This window comes from Mustela erminea, chromosome 5, assembly GCF_009829155.1.
Source record: "Mustela erminea isolate mMusErm1 chromosome 5, mMusErm1.Pri, whole genome shotgun sequence".
NCBI lineage: Eukaryota > Metazoa > Chordata > Mammalia > Carnivora > Mustelidae > Mustela > Mustela erminea.
Window position 1 is genome coordinate 147,715,659 of NC_045618.1, and position 8,052 is coordinate 147,723,710.

Consider the following 8,052-nt stretch of genomic DNA (forward strand, 5'->3'; position numbering starts at 1 on the left):
TAAACCATTGCCACACTAATCCAAAAGAAAAAAGAGAAAGCTCAAATACATAAAATTATGAATGAAAAGGGAGAGATCACAATGAACTCCAAGGAAGTAGAAACAATCATCAGAAGTTATTATCAATAGTTATATGCCAATAAGCTAAGCAACCTAGATGAAATGGATGCATTCCTGGGAAACTGTAAGCTCCCAAAATTGAACCAGGAAGAAATTGACAACCTGAATAGACCAATATCTAGTAATGAGATTGAAGCAGTGATCAAAAACTTCCCAAAAAACAAGAGCCCAAGACCTGATGGATTCCCTGGGGAATTCTACCAAACTTTCAAAGAAGAAATAACACCTATTCCCCTGAAGCTGTTTTAAAAAATTGAAGCAGAAGGAAAACTTCCAGACTCTTTCTGTGAAGCCAGCATTACCCTGATCCCCAGACCAGGCAAAAGCCATATGAAAAACGAGAATTTCAGACCAATATCGCTGATGAATATGGATGCTAAGATTCTCAACAAGATCCTAGCAAACAGGATCCAACAGCACATTAAAAATATTATCCACCATGACCAGGTGGGATTCATCCCTGGGCTACAAGGGTGGTTCAACATTCGCAAATCAATCAATGTGATAGAACAAATTAATATGAGAAGAGAGAAGAACCACATGGCCGTCTCAACTGATGCAGAAAAAGCATTTGACAAAATCCAGCATCCGTTCCTGATTAAAACGCTTCAAAGTAGGGGCGCCTGGGTGGCTCAGTGGGTTAAGCCGCTGCCTTCGGCTCAGGTCGTGATCTCAGGGTCCTGGGATCGAGTCCCACATCGGGCTCTCTGCTCAGCAGGGAGCCTGCTTCCTCCTCTCTCTCTGCCTGCCTCTCTGCCTACTTGTGATCTCTCTCTGTCAAATAAATAAATAAAATCTTAAAAAAAAAAAAACGCTTCAAAGTATAGGGAAAGAGGGAACATTCCTGAACTTTATCAAAGCTATCTATGAAAGACCCACAGCAAATATGATCCTCAATGGGAAAAAGCTTGCAGCCTTCCCGCTGAGATCAGGAACACTACAAGGATGCCCACTCTCACCACTCTTGTTCAACATAGTATTAGAAGTCCTAGCAACAGCAATCAGACAACAAAGGGAAATAAAAGGTATCCAATTTGGCAATGAAGAAGTCAAACTCTCTCTCTCTTTGCAGATGACATGATTCTTTATATGGAAAACCCAAAAGACTCCACCCCCAAACTACTAGAACTCATACAGCAATTCAGCCACGTGGCAGGATACAAAGTCAATGTACAGAAATCAGTGGCTTTCTTATACACTAAAAATGAAAATACAGAAAAGGAAATTAGAGAATCGATTCCATTTACTATAGCACCAAGAACCATAAGACACCTGGGAATAAACCTAACCAAAGAGGTAAAGGATCTGTACTCGAAGAACTACAGAACACTCATGAAAGAAATTAAAGAAGACACAAAAAGATGGAAGACCATTCCATGCTCTTGGATCGGAAGAATAAACATTGTTAAAATGTCTATACTGCCTAGAGCAATCTATACTTTTAATGCCATTCTGATCAAAATTCCACTGGTATTCTTCAACAAGCTGGAGCAAATAATCCTAAAATTTGTATGGAATCAGAAGAGACCCCGATCGCTAAGGAAATGTTGAAAAACGAAAATAAAACGGGGGGCATCACATTACCTGTTTTCAAGCTTTACTACAAAGCTGTGATCACCAAGACAACATGGTACTGGCATATATACAGACACATAGACCAGTGGAACAGAGTAGAGAACCCAGATATAGACCCTCAACTCTATGGTCAAATAATCTTCGACAAAACCGGAAAAATATACAGTGGAAAAAAGACAGTCTCTTCAATAAATGGTGCTGGGAAAACTGGGTAGCTATATGTCGAAGAATGAAACTCGACCATTCTCTTACACCGTACACAAAGATAAACTCAAAATGGATAGAAGACCTCAATGTGACACAGTAATCCATCAGAATCCTAGAGGAGAACATAGGTAGTAATCTCTTCGATATCAGCCACAGCAACTTCTTTCAAGATATGTCTCCAAAGGCAAAGGAAACAAAAGCGAAGATGAACTTTTGGGACTTCATCAATATCAAAAGCTTCTGCACTGCAAAGGAAAGAGTCAAAAAAACAAAGAGACAACCCATGGAATGGGAGAAGATATTTGCAAATGACAGTACAGACAATAGGTTGATATACAGGATCTATAATGAGCTCCTCAAACTCAACACACACAAAAGAGACAATCATATAAAAATTGGGCAGAAGATACGGACAGACACTTCTCCAATGAAGACATACAAATGGATATCAGACACATGAAAAAATGTTCATCATCACTAGCCCTCAGGGAGATTCAAATTAAAACCACATTGAGATATCACCTTACACCAGTTAGAATGGCCAAAATTAGTAAGACAGGAAAGAACATGTGTTGGAGGGGATGTGGAGAAAGGGGAACCCTCTTACACTGTTGGTGGGAATGCAAGTTGGTGCAGCCTCTTTGGAGAACAGTGTGGAGATTCCTCAGGAAATTAAATATAGAGCTTCCCTATGACTCTGCCATTGGACTCCTGGGTATTTACCCCAAAGATACAGATGTCATGAAAAGAAGGGCCATCTGTACCCCAATGTTTATAGCAGCAATGGCCATGGTCGCCAAACTTTGGAAAAAACCAAGATGCGCTTCAACGGACGAATGGGTAAGGAAGATGTGGTCCATATACACTATGGAGTATTATGCCTCCATCAGAAAGGACGCATACCCAACTTTTGTAGCAACATGAACAGGACTGGAAGAGATTATGCTGAGTGAAGTAAGTCATGCAGAGAGAGTCAATTATCATATGGTTTCACTTATTTGTGGAGCATAACTAATAGCATGGAGGACATGGCATGTTAGAGAGGAGAAGGGGGGTGGAAATTGGAATGGGAGCTGAACCATGAGAAACTATGGACTCTAAAAAACAATCTGACGGGTTTGAATTGGCTGGTGGGTGGATATTATAGAGGGCACGATTGCATGGAGCACTGGGTTTGGTGAAAAAATAATGAATACTGTTATGCCGAAAATAAATTAAAAAATAAATTTAAAAAAATATAGTACATGCCATTAATTTACTAAAAAAAAATGATATAGTGTCTTTCTGTATCTCTGACTACAGTCTTTACTTTAAAACGTAATTTGTCTGATATGAGAATCGCTACCCTGGCCTTCTTTTGAGGCCCATTAGCATGAAAGATTCTTCTCCATCACTTCACTTTCAGTCAGTCTGGGTGTATCTTTAGGTTCAAAATGGGTCTCTTGTAGACAACATATGGATGGGTCCTGTCATTTTATCTAATCTGCAACCCTGTGCTGTTTTATGGGCGCATTTAGGCCATTCACATTGAGATTGATTATCGATAGATACGTTTTTATTAACATCGTGTTACGTTTGAAGTCTTTCTTTTTGTGGTCTCTATATTTCTGTTCTCTGTCTCCATATTTCTATCTGTTCTCTGTCTCTATATTTCTCTTCAACGCTATTCTTAAGATTTTTCCTCTTTTATAGAGCCCCCCCTTAATATTTCCTGCAGTGTTGGCTTGGTAGTTGCATAGTCTTTTAATCCTTGCCGGTCTTGGAAACTCTTTATCTCTCCATCCATTTTGTATGTCAGTCCTGCTGGATAAAGTATTCTTGGCTGCATATTCTTCTCATTCAGTGCCCTGAATATATCTTGCGAGCCCTTTCTGGCTTGCCAGGTCTCTGTGGACAGGTCTGACGTTATTCTGATGGACTTTTCTCAGTATGTAAGGAGCTTCTTTGTCCTAGCTGCTTTCAAAAATGTCTGCCTACAATTATAATTCTTCCTTCTTACTATTAGGTGTCTCAAAGACTTTCAAGAATCTATAATCTTGGGGGGAAACCGTTCTGCCTCTAATACATGAACGCTGGTTCCATTCGTGAGATTGGGTAAATTTTCATGGACAACTTGTTCCATTCTATCTTCTAGACTTCTTTTTTTCTCCTCCCCTTCAGGGATTCCAATAATTCTGACGTTTGAACATTTCATGGCATCATTTATTTCCCTGATTCTGTTTTCGTACCTTCTAAGCTGTTTGTTCCAGGCTTCATCCTGATTTTTTTCTCTCTATCTGTTTGTCCTCCAGATCAGTAATTCTATCTTCTGTCTCAGTTACCATAGCTTTTAGAGAATTTAGTTTAGATTGGAACTCATTGAGAGCATTGTGAAGCTCATCCCTGATGCCTTTAAGTTCTGCCCTAAACATTGTCAACATCATCCCTGGTGGCTTTCAGTTTGGCCCTAATCAATTCCTTTTGGTCATCCATGGCTTTCCCGAACCTAGCTATTGCCTGGATAATTATTACCCTGAATTTCCTTTCCAACATATTGTCTATGTCGATAGCGATTAGCTCTGTTGCTGAAGGCCTGTCCTCTGTATTTTTCTTCTGTTGGGCATTCCTCCTCATAGTCATTTTGGTGAGAGGTGACTGAACGGATGTAGCTGGATGTATTGACCGGAATGCGTCTGAGCAATCAGGATTCTGCACCCAAATGAGAGAAAAAAGAAAAGAAAAAGAAAAAAGAGAGAGAGAGAGAGAGAGAGACAGGAAAAAAGGGAAGATAAAAGAGAAGGCTCAGCCCAAATGGGCCCCAAGGTAAGATTTATGAAGTATCAAAAACAGACAAACAAAAAGACTGAGAGAAATATATGACAAGGGGAATATATATATATATATATATATATATATATATATGCAAAAAAACAAAGAACCTTGTTAAAAAGAACCCCAAGTGTAAGATTTATATACTATCAGGACAAACACAAATACACAGAAACACTGGCAGAAGAAAAACATGGGAGAGTGGTTATAAATTATCAGTGTGGGTGAGGAAGGTTGTTTTGATTCTTCCTGGATGTATCTTGCTATCTATGTTAAAGGACTCAACTTTCCTAAGATAATGGGGGATTAAAAATTGGTTTACCTATAGGGGTAACATTGATTGGGGAAAGGGAATTACGTTAAAGGTTAACTCTATATGAATATTAGACAATAAAAATAAAAAAGGAATAAACTAGACTAAGCTAAACTAAAATTTTTTAAAAAATTAAAAGAGAAAAGCAAAAGAAAAACACGGATATATTTATCAAAAAGTTCAGATTAAAATGCTATTATGGAATTTGAAGTACTAGATATCTCACTGTTATGGTAAACAGGTTAAAAAATGTTCTGTATAATGAAAATGAACCAGAATAGTGGAAACGAGTTAAAAATAAAAGTTGTCCTATGAAGTAGTGGTGTTTTTTCTCTTGTTGTCTTTTTTTTTTTCCTTCACCTCCCCACCCCGTTGGTTTTCTGGAAGAGGGGCCTGCCATGTGGGTTTTCAGTCAATGATGTTCCCTGAGTTAAGTGCCCTCCCCCACCAAGGTGGTGGGCTCTGAGGAAACTGGTCTTTCAGGCTTTTGTTCTCTTGAGGGCTTTTTTTTTTTTTTTTTAATTTATTTTCAGCGTAACAGTATTCATTATTTTCGCACCAGACCCAGTGCTCCATGCAATCCGTGCCCTCTCTAATACCCACCACCTGGTTCCCCCAACCTTCCACCCCCCGCCCCTTCAAACACCTCAGATTATTTTTCAGAGTCCATAGTCTCTCATGGTTCACCTCCCCTTCCAATTTCCCTCAACTCCCTTCTCCTCTCTAACTCCCCTTGTCCTCCATGCTATTTGTTATGCTTCACAAATAATGAAACCATATGATAATTGACTCTCTCTGCTTGACTTATTTCACTCAGCATAATCTCTTCCAGTCCCGGCCATGTTGCCACAAAAGTTGCTCTGGATGTTTTTATGTTTGTTCATTTGTTTTCTTTCGCCTTGACAGTTTTTGATGGTTTGGGGGGGGGTTTAGAGGAAAGCCAACTACACCCCTACCTCCCTCTCAGAGCACCCCTCAGGGTGCTCCCCTGTGGGTGCTGTAGAACACATAAGATCCCCCTAGGCTGCTGGCAGAGCAGGTTCTGAGTCGCGGTCACTGGGGGCACAGGATCTTCTGCTTGTATCCAAAACCATGGCAGTGGTGGCTGTCTGGGCTGCTGGAGACCACCGGAGAGGTTCCAAGCAGTGATCGCACACTAAGATTTTCCCACTGGCCTGGGCTGGGAGTGCCTGGTTTTTCCAGGTTGAGAGAACCAGGCTGGTGCCTGCGTGCACCTCTCTCAAGGAAGGGTGTGGGGCTCCTACGTCTCAGGCTCTGATCGCATGGTGAGGCATTCTGCTGTCTGGCCAGGCTCCTAGCCCCTCAGGAGAGCCACACCCCACATGTTCTCAGGCGCAATAAAGGCTCAGGGACCAAGACCTGGATTCTCCACCACACTCTCTCTAGCTCAGCACCAGGGGTGGCTGTCCTTGGTCCAGGGACTTAAGCCCCTGTCCCTACTGCCCCGATTCCCACAATTTCCCCCCGTGATCCTTTGCTCTTTTTGATTGCTTTCAACCAGACTGCAAGTTAATGCTGGTCCCCAGACGCAGGGCACTCTTATATTGAGGTATTAGTTTCCAATCAGTCGCCTCTGGTGGCTCCCTGCCCCTTTTGTTTATCTTCCAATATCAGTCCGCCGTTCCCACTCTGCTCTACCTCCCCACTGGTGTCTTCTGCCCCTGTAGAAATCCAGACATGTATAATTCTGATCTCAGGCTTATTTCATGGGTTATCAGAGTTCTTTGATAGGTAATCAGCTCACTTTAGGTCACAGGTTGAAACGGCGCCTCCTCCTACTTCCCCAGTTTCCTGTCTTCCCCCCTTGGCTAATTGATTTATAAAAAATGAATGAGACCCTGGTTTCTTTCATCTATTCTGTTGTTTCCTAGTTTCTATATAATTTATTTCTCCTCTAATCTTGCTATTTCCTACCTTCTGTTATATACAGGTTTCAGTTGATTTTTTTTTCTAGCCCCTTTAGGTGTAAAGCTTGTGGTTTATTTGATATTTTTCTTGCTTCTTAAGGTCTTCCTGTATGCTGTGTATTTTTGTCTTAGGACCACTTTTGCTGCAGAAAATTACATGATGGTGATAGAGGTTTTATACTCGTGTGTGTGTGTGTGTGATATCTTCTGGCTTTGCTGGAGGATTTTGTGATCCACAGTGAGTGCCACTGTGATTACTTTAAAGGTTTTGTTACCTGCATCAGGATATTTGTAATTTATTGGTATTTAAGGACAAGAGGAAGCTAATGTACTTGACTCTGTGTTTTGTGCATGTTAGTATATTTGTCTTCCTGCTACAACTAAGTTTCTAAGTCAGAGAGTAAATAGGTAAGCACAGAATAATGTCAAGGAGGCTCCTTTGAGGAAAGTGCTCTATGGAGACGAAACCCCAGACCCTGACAGGAAACCTGCCATAGCTTCCTCTGACCTGCTCCTGGGATTAAAGACAGAATTGATGAGTAGTGTGCACCCTCTGCTGGTCTGATACTCTTGTAGTTTGACGTTTGTGTCTGGGCTCACACTGAGGACCCCTCACTGTGTCCTTCACACAGTAATACACGGCTGTGTCCTCGGCTTTCAGGCTATTCAACTGAAGATATAGCATGTTCTTGCCGTTGTCTCTGGAGATGGTGAATCGGCCCTTCACAGAGTCTGCATAGCTTGTGCTACTTCCATCATTGCTAATACTTGCAACTCACTGCAGCCCCTTCCCTGGAGCCTGGCGGACCCAGCTCATGGCATAGTGACTGAAGGTGAATCCCCCAGGCTTCACCAGGTCTCCCCCAGACTCCACCAGCTGCACCTCACACTCGACACCTGTAGGCACAAGACATTCCAGTCAGGAATCTGTCACACACCCGTGGTTTCACTCACTCATATCCACTCACATCCTCAATTTCTTTTGTTCTCCATAAATTACCTTTTAAAAGAACAACAAGGAAAACCCAGCCAAGCACAAAGTCCATGGTGAGTTCTCTGTGTTCTGCTCAGTGAATGTGGACACGTGGAAATCCCAGGCCT

At 41.5% G+C, this 8,052-nt stretch overlaps 1 pseudogene; it reads right to left on the reverse strand.

Annotated features, from left to right (window-relative positions):
• Nucleotides 1-7,470: 7,470 nt before the first annotated feature.
• LOC116591968 lies at nt 7,471-8,052 on the reverse strand (annotated as a pseudogene).